At 41.2% G+C, this 13,231-nt stretch overlaps 1 protein-coding gene across 1 annotated transcript in view; it reads right to left on the bottom strand.

Moving 5' to 3' along the window:
- Positions 1-5,504, bottom strand: part of LOC138772977 (protein-glutamine gamma-glutamyltransferase E-like) — a 56,906-nt gene extending 51,402 nt beyond the window's left edge. Inside the window, exon 1 of the mRNA XM_069953824.1 lies at positions 5,407-5,504. The gene's annotated coding sequence lies outside the window, so the exon portion shown is untranslated. The remainder of the gene's footprint in view (positions 1-5,406) is intronic.
- Positions 5,505-13,231: the final 7,727 nt, after the last annotated feature.

Here is a 13,231-nt window from a genome sequence, read left to right as displayed (position 1 = left end):
GTGAGGCTGAGAGGCCTCACTATAGTTTATTGTGTATGTTTGTTAAGTTTACTTTGCCTTGTATATATTATTAGTATGTGTTAATTTATACATATTTAGTGTTTATTTGGTTTGTATGTTATTGGTGTTATTTTTAGTTTCTACACTGGGGGTTGGGGATTAGTGTTAGGCTGGGTGGTGGGTTGTATGGGGGGAGGGGGATTCTTTGGCAATTTGGTGGTTTATGGATGTGCATTATCATGGGATGCGGAACATGCTTAGGGAAGAAAAAAAAGAAAAAGATTATTGTAAAAGAATATTGTTGATGTTATTAATATTAGTGTTGTTATAATTTAAAAAAACATATAGTGTGCCCATAATGTGTGTTATTATAGTGGTGTGCTTGGTGAGAGTGAGGCTGGACCAGCTAATACCTTTATGGACTTTGGGACTTGTATATATTGTATAGCTATATTTTATTGATCATGTCATTGTTATGTTATTGTTTATTATGGTTGTAATGTTTTATATTTTTAAATAAAAGATCTCCACAATATTTAGCAGGTGTTTTTATGTTATACTGGATTTCTGTATAGAGTACTGATAAGTTCTGGTATAACCACCTGACATAGGTATACTTGGGTGCTCCAAATTAATAAGTTTAGGGCAGCTACAGTCTGCCGAAGATCAGAAAGGACACATGAGATAACTCTGTGTTCAAGCTGAAAAGCTTATGTTTAATTGAGCAGTTAGTGTCTTATTATAAGCAAAGATAAGGAAAAAGAAACAATTACAAAATACATGCCTTCTCTAGCAGCAGTTACATAGCGCATGTCTTAAGGCCCTATTACATGGAACGATTATCGGCCATATTTGCTGTCCCCATTACAGAGTTCCTGCTGCAGACTATCATCACTACAGAGCATTGCATCTACTTGCTGAATATATGTTTTTCCTTTTACAGAATTACCTTCAACCCCACAGTACTTAAAGCAGGGTCCTACCCAAATACATAAAACCCTTGTTAACAATATATTACTTTGTTCATTTCATCTTCATACTTTATCTACTGCGTAATTCAGTGAAAGGCACCGACCTAGCTCTATACACTGTCATCAGCGATGTCTTCATTTTACAATGGTTGTGTGGTACAAGCTGCAGGACTTCCGTATGTTACATCTATAAACACGGCACAGTAATACAACTTACCGTAGATAATAGCCATGAGAGGAGACAACTCCCTTTCTGCATTCAACACATATTTTAATCTCATTTTCAGTATAGGACTGCTTTGCGTGAATAACCAAAGTATATACTTTAGGCTTATCACTCAGCGCTGCCTTACACGTAAAAACAATTAAAGTAATTACATCCGAGAAACCACATATTAATTCCATAATGACCTTGGTAATATAGTTCTATTATTATATAACTCCAATATAGATCTAATATTTGCATTGAATACATGTGAAAATAAGGATGAAACATAGGTGTACCCCCATCCCAGTGAGATGATACATGCCCATTTGAAGAACCCGACATGTTTTATGAGCTTGGCTTCCTCATGGGAAAAAAACATGGTGAAAAGTATTCACTGAAACTGACATGCCAGGAGGTCAAACAGGTTGTCTCTTGACTATGGTGACCTGTCTCTCCCAGGAGGACCTGCTCTGTCCCGCAACATATAAACAGCGCATTGATTTTAATAGGCATTGTGTAATTCTTCATCTCCCCTGTGGTAGAGCTGTAGGGAAGTTGAACACTTTACTGCAAAGATTCTCGACAGATTACAGTTGGTTGCTTGGAACCACAGCAAGAGAATAGTTTGTGACCAGCTTATTGTCAGGGGGCCTGTCTGACATGGATGGATTGATGAATGTGAAGTAGAAATTTGAATATTTTTTTTTGTGTGTCTAATGTTATAGCACTTTTGTACTTTATTATCCTACATAGGCTTCCTTCATCCAGGGCAAATAATAAGTTAACTACCTTGGCTCTGTATCTGGCTAAAACAGAGGGGCTTTGTGGAGTATCATGGAGTGCCCCAGGCTACAGTCCCTGCTAGTCCTACTAGCTATGCCCCTAGTTGTTGTAGCTTTACTGTTTGTTAGTGGGGCCAGGACAAATTGGGAACCATCTAGAAGACTTAAGGTCTCCGTATGCTTTATACTTTTGTTGCCCAGATGATGTTGGTGAAGATAGGGGTTGGGCGTGATAGAAAATACCTGTCTGACTCCTTTGTTCTCAGAAAGATAAGCCACAGTCAGAGCAGTCTGGCTACAGCTTACCCACTCGTCATAGAGAACACAGGAGTGCCCGGCCATGTAGAAAGTTCCTGTGTATGGGAAGATGGGAGAGATAGCTGAAAGCTAAATGTTATTGAGGGTATATAATGACCTTTAAGGTGCCCATATGCCTAGACTAAAGTTGCCCAAAGGTGTATGTTGGATTTATACCGCCCAACCCTACTGTTATAGGATTTTGAGAGAGGGTTGATGTCGAATGTTTATGTGTATGGGGAGGTCAGCAGATTAAAAGTCTTAAGGTTAGAACATAACAATGGCGCTGCATAGTTTTTTCCTGGAAAGATGTTATATTAGGCCGGTGTCAGGACCAGATTCAGATTTTGGTTAAAAATATATAGGATGTGCCCTTAAAGTCATTGTTAATCATCCGCTATTCGTTCAGTGTAATTCCACATCCATCGTTCTTTTGCCGGGATTAGATGGTGTAAACGATCGTAAGAATAATGGTTCTAACGATCGTAACTAACGACTATCGTTCTGTGTAACAATGTGAACGATTTCAGGCAAATGGTCTGTTTACACGGAGCGATAATTCACCCAATCGAATGATTAACGATTTTGAAATAATGTGTTTTTTATAACGATCAGCGTTATAGACGGAACGATATATCGTTTAAAAAAAATTGTTATTGCAATCGTTTTGAGATCGCTTACGGCCATCTCACCCATAGGGTGAATCGATGAAAGACTGTTTAGACAAAGCGATCTGAGAATTTTCGGTGAACGACCAACGACGATTTGAGAACTTGTTGAAAGATCACGATGAACGATCCCTTGCTCGTTGCTTGATCATTTGCTGTGTTTACACGAGCCGATTTTCTCAAATGCGATTGTCATTGCGAAAAACCGATAATCGTTCCGTGTAAAGGCACCATTATGGTGCGTTTACACGAAACGATAATTGGCCCGATCGTTCGATTAACAATGTCGGAGTAACGATTTCTTTTTTCATAATGGTCAGCGTTTATACGGAACGATACATCGTACGGAAAATTAGTTTTGCGATCCTTAAGCCTATCTCACACATTGGTTAAATCGGCGAACGACTGTTCACACGGAACGATCTGCGAATTTTTGGAGAACGACGAACGACGATTTGATAACATGTTGAAAGATCAAAATGAACGATTTCTCGTTCGTCGTTTGATCGTTCGCTGCGTTTACACGTACGATTATCGTTCGAATTCGATCGTTATCGCGCAAATTCGCACGATAATTGTTCCGTGTAAAGGCACCATTAGGATAAACAATCTCGTTTGTGATCGTTTATCGTTAATTATTAGTCTAATAGGACCCTAAAGCCCCTATTACACCAGCCGATCAGCAGGAGCATGTGATCGCAGATGTGTCATGTCAGCGCTGGCTTGTTCCTCCTCCCTCTAGTATGGGCATTGCCAGTATCTGTTCCACCTGGTGTTGATGCCAGTCTTGGTGACACAATAATAACAATAGAGATGATACCTACACATTACATACCTATTGTTATGTTTGTTTACTCAGGTTTTCCACGAACAGTAGCGTGTCTTTTCTAGGTTGTCTAAACATTAATAAGAGGTGATCATTTAGGATTCTCAGTAACCATATTACATGACTAAAGTGACTTAGACTCCTTCAGAAAATAATAACTATGAAAACATCGCCAATCATTGTGGAAAACACCGGCTTCTAGCTTCATGCAGCGTCTAACATCACACAGACAGACCCCAAAATATTGGGACATAGAGCCTGGAGAACCATGCGGCTGAGAGCTTCACTCCTTGGCTAGCTTCTCTAGCCATCTCATTGCAGGCAATGCACTATATATAAGTCTAAGGGCCCTATTCCACCGGACGATTATCGTTCAGATTATCGTTAAATCGTTTGAATCTAAACGATAATCGTTCGGTTGGAATGCAGTTAACGATTAACGACCGAACGAGAAATCGCTGATCGCTTTATAAGACCTGGGCCTATTTTTATCGTTGCTCGTTCGCAAAACGTTCGTAAATCGTTCGCATTGAATAAGACGTCCTTCGCAGTAGATACGAACGCAATAGCGAAGAAATGGCGAAGAAGAAACGATCACAAATACGATCATAAGTAACGATTATCGTTCCATGGAAATGAGTGAACGTTTTCAGGTCTTTCGCAATAGCGGTCGTTTGAGATCGTTAATCGTTAACGATTATGCGAACGATAATCGTCTGGTGGAATAGAGCCCTAAGCTAAGGGATTAAAGTAAGGTAGGGAGTGAAGCGTTTAGTCTGGCACTTAAATATTGGTAGGGGTATGATTGTGAACGTATGCTTTTTTTAAATTTTTTTTTTTTAGGTATTTTGCACTCTTTTGGGCTGTGTGGTATGTATTAATCTATTAAAGAGGTTCTCCAGCGAAAAACTTTTTCTTTCAAATCAACTAGATTTGTAATTTACTTTTATTAAAAAATCTCATCTTCTCATACGTATTAGCTGATGTATGTCCTGCAGGAAGTGTTGTTTTATTTCCAGCCTGACACAGTGCTCTCTGCTGACATCTCTGGCCGAGACAGGAACTTTATTTCGGTTTTCTATGAAACTCCGTAGAAAACCTCTCCTGCTCTGGACAGTTCCTGCCTCGGCCAGAGATGTCAGTAGAGAGCACTGTGTCAGACTGAAAATAAAACATTTCCTGCATGACATACAGCAGCTTATAAGTATGGGTAGACTTGAGATTTTTTAATAGTAGTAAATTACAAAGCTATATAACTTTCTGATATCAGTTGATTTGAAAGAAAATGTTTTTTTTCGCTGGAGTGCGCCTTTAAATTGGGTGAGACGGAGGTGGCAGCAGAGAGCACTGTCAGACTGGAGAGAATACACCACTTCTTGCAGGACATACAGCAGCTGATAAGTACTTGAAGACTGGAATTTTTTAATTAGAAGTAAATTACAAATCTGAAACCAACTAATTTAATAAAAAAATATTCTGGAATACCCCATTAAGATAACATAATACACATCTAGGTTTGGCGGGCCACTAGCTGTTTTCTGAGTACTATACAGTGGCCTTGCCGCTATAGATGTCTTCACGGATTATAGAGATGACTTCTGCCACATTTCTAAAAAAAAATATTTCTTATAATTTTCTATTAATAATCACTTACTGGTAACTTGTGATTTCCAAAGCCCATGGATTCTCTGTATCAGAATACTGTCCTGTGGTCATGGAAGCATCAGATGATAGATGGACAAGGCCTCCTTTGATAGGTGCAGCTACTCCGTCCTCATGGTGTTGACCATCACATAACTGTAAGATGGCCCATACTCCGTCTATGCTGTAACTAAGTCAGCCCCCTTTACTTGTTATAGAATAGAATCATTGTACACATGAATAGTGACAGCATCTGTATGTGAGGAGCTCATGGAGAAGAGAGGAATACCAAGACTCATACTAATGCAGCCCACAATAGTAAGAGCTGCTGCTGCCGTGGTATCTGTGAGCAGCACAAAATACAAGGTGTTCGGATATTGTTGTTACCTTTTGCTTTCGACAACCCCTCTAATACACTTGATTAAACACGTTTCGGCTAAGAAGTTGTAAGAACACGCTGTAAGACCAGCAGGTTTTCTTACCGGCATCACACACCCACAGAACTGAAGATTTATTGACTGATGAGTATCACAGTCGCGAGGGATGCGGTAAATGCAAATTCAGAGGTGTAGCTAGACAGATTCAGGCTGTGTAGTATATGTAGTAGTCATACATACAAGGAGATAGGGTCAGAAAGCGGGATACCATTATTATTAACCCCTGAGGAAGCCGTATTTCATGGTGAAACACGTGGGGTCTTTATTCCCCACAGGTCTGCATTGACTAGACACACCTGCCCACACTATAACACCACCACCAAAGGCACAACAACTGGCATGTGCAAAGGAGCATCTACGTTGGACAAGTGACAAGTGGCCTTAGGGCTACTTACTGATGAAAGTTGATTCATGCTGAGCAGAAATGATGGCCGCCTACAATGTTGGAGACGTCAGGGAGAGCGCTATGCATCCGTTACTGTCGCCTTTTGTAGTGGTGTTACAGTGTGGGCCATGTCACCATGTTTTCTATTGTAGGGAAAAGCTATTAAACCATAATAGCCAAATGAACCAAGATCCATAGTGGCATTGTCATGATGAGTCTTGACACATCTGTCACAGGTATCACTCACATTAATGACTGTTTTCATGTCAGGATAGATTTCTATTCATAAACTTCCCCTATTGTTCCCGTAAAGAACTCATTCATGGTTACACAATGAGACACTCCTTAATGGTGCGTTCACACCTACAGGATCTGCAGCTGATTTTCTGCAGCAGATTTCATTTAAATAACTGAACACAGCATCAAATCTGCTGAAGATCTGCTGCAGATCCTGTAGGTGTGAACGCACCCTAATTTAGGCTGGGTTCACACTATGTATATTTGAGGCTGTATTTGGTCCTCATGTCAGGTCCTCATAGCAACCAAAACCAGGAGTGGATTGAAAACACAAAAAGGATCAGTTCACATAATGTTGTAATTGAGTGGATGGCCGCCATATAACAGTAAATAACGGCCATTATTTCAATATAACAGCCGTTGTTTTAAAATAACAGCACATATTTGCCATTAAATGACGGCCATCCACTCAATTTCAACATTGTGTGAACAGATCCTTTCTGTGTTTTCAATCCACTCCTTGTTTTGGTTGCTATAAAGCCTCAAATATACGTAGTGTGAACATATTAGCCTGTAAAGCATCTAGAGTATAAACAGGAGCAGAAGGCCGCCATCAATGTCATCAGTGCAGGTAGCCATCACCTTGGTCTGTTTTCTTTTTTCAGCCACTTTCTACCATACTACAAACTACCTGCATAGTATAAAACTGCACGATGACCAATCCATCCAATATCCATCCAAGATATAATACTGCATGGGGACCAATCAATCCAATATCCATCCAAGTTATAATACTGCATAGGGACCAATCCATCCAATATCCATCCAAGATATAAAACTGCATAGGGAACAATCCATTCAATATACATCCAAGATATAATACTGCATAGGGACCAATCCATACTATATACATCCAAGATATAATACTGCATAGGGACCAATCCATACAATATCCATCCAAGATATAATACTGCATGGGGACCAATCAATCCAATATCCATCCAAGATATAATACTGCATGGGGAACAATCCATTCAATATACATCCAAGATATAATACTGCATAGGGACCAATCCATACTATATACATCCAAGATATAATACTGCATAGGGACCAATCCATACAATATACATCCAAGATATAATACTGCATGGGGACCAATCAATCCAATATACATCCAAGATATAATACTGCATAGGGACCAATCCATACAATATACATCCAAGATATAATACTGCATAGGGACCAATGCATACTATATACATCCAAGATATAATACTGCATAGGGACCAATCCATACTATATACATCCAAGATATAATACTGCATGGGGACCAATCCATACAATATACATCCAAGATATAATACTGCATAGGGACCAATGCATACAATATACATCCAAGATATAATACTGCATGGGGACCAATGCATACAATATACATCCAAGATATAATACTGCATGGGGACCAATCCATCTAATATACATCCTAGATATAAGGCTATGTTCACACTACGTAAAACTACGGCCGTTGTTGCCGATGTATAACCCTGGCATTGGTCTAGTTATTGGTGCCTCGACTAAGGACAACAAAGAATTGTTGGGCCCCGCATGGTCCGGTTCCCGTGGGTCAGTCAGCTCCCCTCGTGCCAATAACGTGACATAACATCTGGCAACTGGTTGCCCGGGTCCTACCCAGTACTACCACCTACTACTACCCTCAGCGGGTTAGCCCCAAGCACACTACCCACAGCACAACCTAACGAACTCGCAATAGACTGGGCCCGCCGACTGCCTCGATCTACTCAGCTACCTTCTGACGTCCCCAGGGACGCACTGATTTGCGTTCGCTATCTTCATATCAAGAGACAATTTCTGGCAACAACCCGACGACGCTGCCCATCATCTCCTGCGCATGCTGCACTCCCTGCAGGCTCGCAAACTGTCCGGTCACACTGAGGAATAAAGGAATAAGATACAGATGGGGACAATCAGCCAACCTTCTTGTTCTGCATGGACCCCAACCGATATTGATTCCCACCGTAAGCGCTGGTCTTTAATTTCTTCAGCAATGGAACTTAACCCCTTCCTCACACACAACGGCGGATTCCATCTCTTTGCCTCGGACTGGAGCATCGTCCTATTAACCTCTCTTTCACACTTCAAGCTTAACTCCCTTCATTAGTCGTTGCAGGACATCTTTCTAAGTGGACTGTATGCTCTCATATTTGCATTTTTGTTTCAGCCTAAACTGGACTTAAGACCCTCCAATGGTTGGTGCTTTGTGACAGTCATCAAAATGCACCGTCCAGGCACCGCATTTGTGACTGTGTGTTCAACTTAACAACTTACTGCGTTTATAGGCTTATTAGCTACTTATAACCTCATTACTCACTCTGAACCAATCCATACAATATACAAAACTGCATGGCAACCAATCCATACAATATACATCAGAGATACATAACGTATGATGTTTTCTCACAATGGGCTACATAGACTTATAGACCATGGACATGGAAAAAGTGTTTTTTTTTTAAAGTGATAATGAGACTTTAATGGTGTGTTCACACCTACAGGATCTGCAGCTGATTTTCTGCAGCAGATTTCATTTAAATAACTGAACACAGCATCAAATCTGCTGCAGATCTGCTGCAGATCCTGTAGGTGTGAACGCACCCTAAATTCTCTGACTTGCCTTTCTGGGGTTCACGCTATACACACAGGGAAATATTTAATGGCTTGTGTACCACTTTTTGACTTACCGAAGTGGCAAATTTCTGGAGAGAACTCGTTTGCTTAAACTTTGTTACTTTGCGGCCAGTTTAAGCTGTGCTCACAGTGTATTAATTAGTAAGTAGGGCTTAGAGGGAAAACACCATGGTCTGGCACAATAACTGGCATAAATTTTAGCCGAACCTAACGCCAGCTGGCTTAGAGTTGAGCATGCGGTGTGTGAACAGCCACCAATGCAGTAAATTTATTAAGAGGCCAGCATTCCATTACTGGTGTACTTTACCTTAAAGGAATACCCGGAGCGTAAAGTGAAAATCCTGGGCAGGGCAGGGGCGGCGGGTCAGAACATAATAAAGAAGTTATACTTACCTGTCCCCATGCCCCCCACACACACAGTGCAGCGCCACCAGCTTGATCTCCTGTGTCTCCTGGCTTCCTGTGCCATCACAGCCTAACAGGAAGTACCCACTTAGCCAGTCACTGACTGAAGGAATGTCCTACCCAAGAGCCCCTAAGTGGGCACTTCTGAGCCGGGCTGTAATGTTGTAGGATCAGGAGCTAAAAGAGGCCAGCAATGGGCAATGAGCTGTGATGCTGTGCTGCAGGGGCATGGGGATTGGTAAGTATCACTTCTTTATTATGTTCTAACACCCCCACTAGGGATGGTCCGAACCTGCTTCGGTTCGGGTTCGTATAAACCCGAACGCTCGGCATCAGATTCCCGCTGTCTGCCCGCTCTATGCAGCGGGTGGATACAGCGGGAGGACCGCCTAAAAAACTGGGATTCAGCCTATGGTTATGGCTGTATCCCAGTTTTCCAGGCGGTCCTCCCGCTGTATCCACCCTCTCCACGGAGCGGGCAGACAGCGGGAATCATTGCCGAGAGTTGGGGTTCGTACAAACCCGAACCGAACCTGCTTTGGACCATCTCTAACCCCCACCAATCCTGACTTCTCCTTTAAGGCGAGTATGTGACATATATCAGTCTCAGAAAAATACCCCCCTTACCCATTGTTTTAAGTCCTCCGACCAGGGCTCTTTTTAGCCATTACTGATTTTTCTTTATTGCTGACAGTTCCCTAGTCTCCTGTACTGTCTTAGCGTGTCCCTCTTTGCTGCTCACACTCCTATTTCCAGGCTAGGCACATTCCTCTAACCCAAATGTACCCTACCTGCTACACGTCTACATCTGCTCCAGAGACCTTCAGCCCCCGTACTCTCTCAGAAGGTGTTGTGTGGTGTCCCTGCCATCCATTTTATATGATCCCAACAGTGGCGTTCCAATAGGGCTCCCTACGTTAATACCTTCTTCTACCTCCTGAGTGCAGCATGACGTAATTCCCTGCCGCCATGCTGTTAGTGCATACACTTATGTAGTATTACCATTATCAGTGCTTTACAGGCTTTACACTTTATTATATATTATACAGATTTGTACACTTATATGACAATATACACTTTATATTATATTAACAATGAATCATGGAATCACCACATAGGGGGGGTAAATACTCTTTTATATGATTGATATTCATTAATGGCTGAACTAATAAAATAGAACATGATTTATCCCGCACAGAGAGCGTCACCAGAGTAAAAAGCCAAAACTGCCCAAATCTTTCGGTCACTTGGCCGCCCACAAAGCAGCAACTAAGAAAAAATTTACATCTACCCCAAAATAGTCCCGGGATAAGAGAATTACAAGTGAATAACAATTTTAATGATTGCATTACTTCATTTTTAGTGTTGATCGAACTGTTCGAGAAAAGTTAGGTTCCAACATCTCGATTTTCTCTAACTCAAACTGAACATTTTACTGTTCGTTCTAGTTAGCGTTCGAGCGCTTTTCTTTTAGCCAATCAGTGCAGAGCACATAGAAGTGTCAGACATGTCATTGCTGAGGTGTAGGGGTCTCATTGGCTGCTAAAATCACATGACCATCCCATATATATATATATCACTGTGATGTGTTCTGGACGCCATTTTCAGCTCACTCACTGTGCTGGATAGAGTGCTCTCTCAGTGTCTCATTGTTTCCGTGCATGCTGGCGTTGCGATTAGTCAGATAGGAAGTGAGATTAGTGGCACCCCGCGGCACCCTACAGACTCACCCGCTTGCTGCTGCCATGTGGAATAGCGGCGGCAGCGAGCGGGGAACGAGGAGCAAAAGAGCGCTGATAGTCCTCATAGTTGCCCCGTGGAATAAGGCCTTTAGACTAGCATTTCTGCAACCACCATTTTCCTGTCCATAGACACCATCGCAGTCACAGCAATACTTAGCTTTGGGATTGCAGGCTGCATATTTCGGTGTATTTCGGTCTGCTCACATCTGTTATACCCAGTAATTAATTGTGCATCTGATTTGTGTACCTGGATTTTTTCAGTGATTACAGCTGTATTCCTATCAGCTGACATACGTTCTCAGTCCGATAGTCTGAAATATCAGTCCTGTAGTCTTTAATATCAGTCCGATAGTCTGTAATATCAGTCCGATAGTCTGGAATATGAGTATCGTAGTCTGTAATATCAGTCCAGTAGTCTGTAATTTCAGTCCTATAGTCTGTAATATTAGTCCAGTAGTCTAGAATATGAGTCCTGTAGTCTGGAATATGAGTCCTGTAGTCTAGAATATGAGTCCTGTAGTCTAGAATATGAGTCCTGTAGTCTAGAATATGAGTCCTGTAGTCTGTAATATCAGTCCTGTAGTCTAGAATATGAGTCCTGTAGTCTAGAATATGAGTCCTGTAGTCTTTAATATCAGTCCGATCGTCTGGAATATAAGTACCGTAGTCTGAAATATCAGTCCCGTAGTCGGAAATATCAGTCCGATAGTCTGTAATATGAGTCCTGTAGTCTGTAATATCAGTCCTGTAGTCTGTAATATCAGTCCGATAGTCTGTATTATCAGTCCTGTAGTCTGTATTATCAGTCCAAATGTCTGTAATATCAGTCCTGTAGTCTGGAATATGAGTACCGTAGTCTGTAGTATCAGTCCTAAAGTCTGTAATATGATCCGATAGTCTGGAATATGAGTCCTGTAGTCTGGAATATGATCCGATAGTCTGGAATATGAGTCCTGTAGTCTGTAATTTCAGTCCTGTAGTCTGGAATTTGAGTCCTGTAGTCTGTAATATCAGTCCGATAGTCTGTAATATGAGTCCAGTAGTCTGTAATATGAGTCCGATAGTCTGGAATATGAGTCTGATAGTCTGGAATATGAGTCCTGTAGTCTGTAATATCGGTCCGATAGTCTGGAATATAAATCCTGTAGTCTGGAATATCAGTCAGATAGTCTGGAATATGTGTCCTACAGTCTGGAATATCAGTCCTGTAGTCTGTATTATCAGTCCGATAGTCTGGAATATGAGTCCTGTAGTCTGTAATATCAGTCCAGTAGTCTGAAATATCAGTCCTATAGTCTCTAATATCAGTCCGATAGTCTGTAATATCAGTCCAAATGTCTGTAATATGAGTCCTGTAGTCTGAAATATGAGTCCTGTAGTCTGAAATATCAGTCCTGTAGTCTGGAATATGAGTCCTGTAGTCTGGAATATGAGTCCTTTAGTCTGTAATATCAGTCCGATAGTCGGAAATATCAGTCCTGTAGTCTGGAATATGAGTCCTGTAGTCTGTAATATCAGTCCGATAGTCTGGAATATGAGTCCTGTAGTCTGTAATATCAGTCCTAAAGTCTGTAATGAGTCCTGAAGTCTGTAATATGATCCAATAGTCTGAAATATGAGTCCTGTAGTCTGTACTATCAGTCCTAAAGTCTGTAATATGAGTCCTGTAGTCTGTAATGTGATCCGATAGTCTGGAATATGAGTCCTGTAGTCTGGAATATGAGTTTGATAGTCTGGAATATAAATCCTGTAGTCTGTAACATCAGTCCGATAGTCTGTAATATCAGTCCTGTAGTCTGTAATATCAGTCCAATGGTGTAAAATCTGTCCGATAGTCTGGAATATCCTTCCTGTAGCCTGAAATATCAATCCCATAGTCTGGAATATGTGTCCTATAGTCTGGCATATCAGTCTGGTAGTGTG

Source organism: Dendropsophus ebraccatus, chromosome 14, assembly GCF_027789765.1.
Source record: "Dendropsophus ebraccatus isolate aDenEbr1 chromosome 14, aDenEbr1.pat, whole genome shotgun sequence".
Taxonomy (NCBI): domain Eukaryota; kingdom Metazoa; phylum Chordata; class Amphibia; order Anura; family Hylidae; genus Dendropsophus; species Dendropsophus ebraccatus.
The sequence above is the reverse complement of the archived record's forward strand: the minus strand, read 5'-3'. Positions and strand labels throughout refer to the sequence as shown.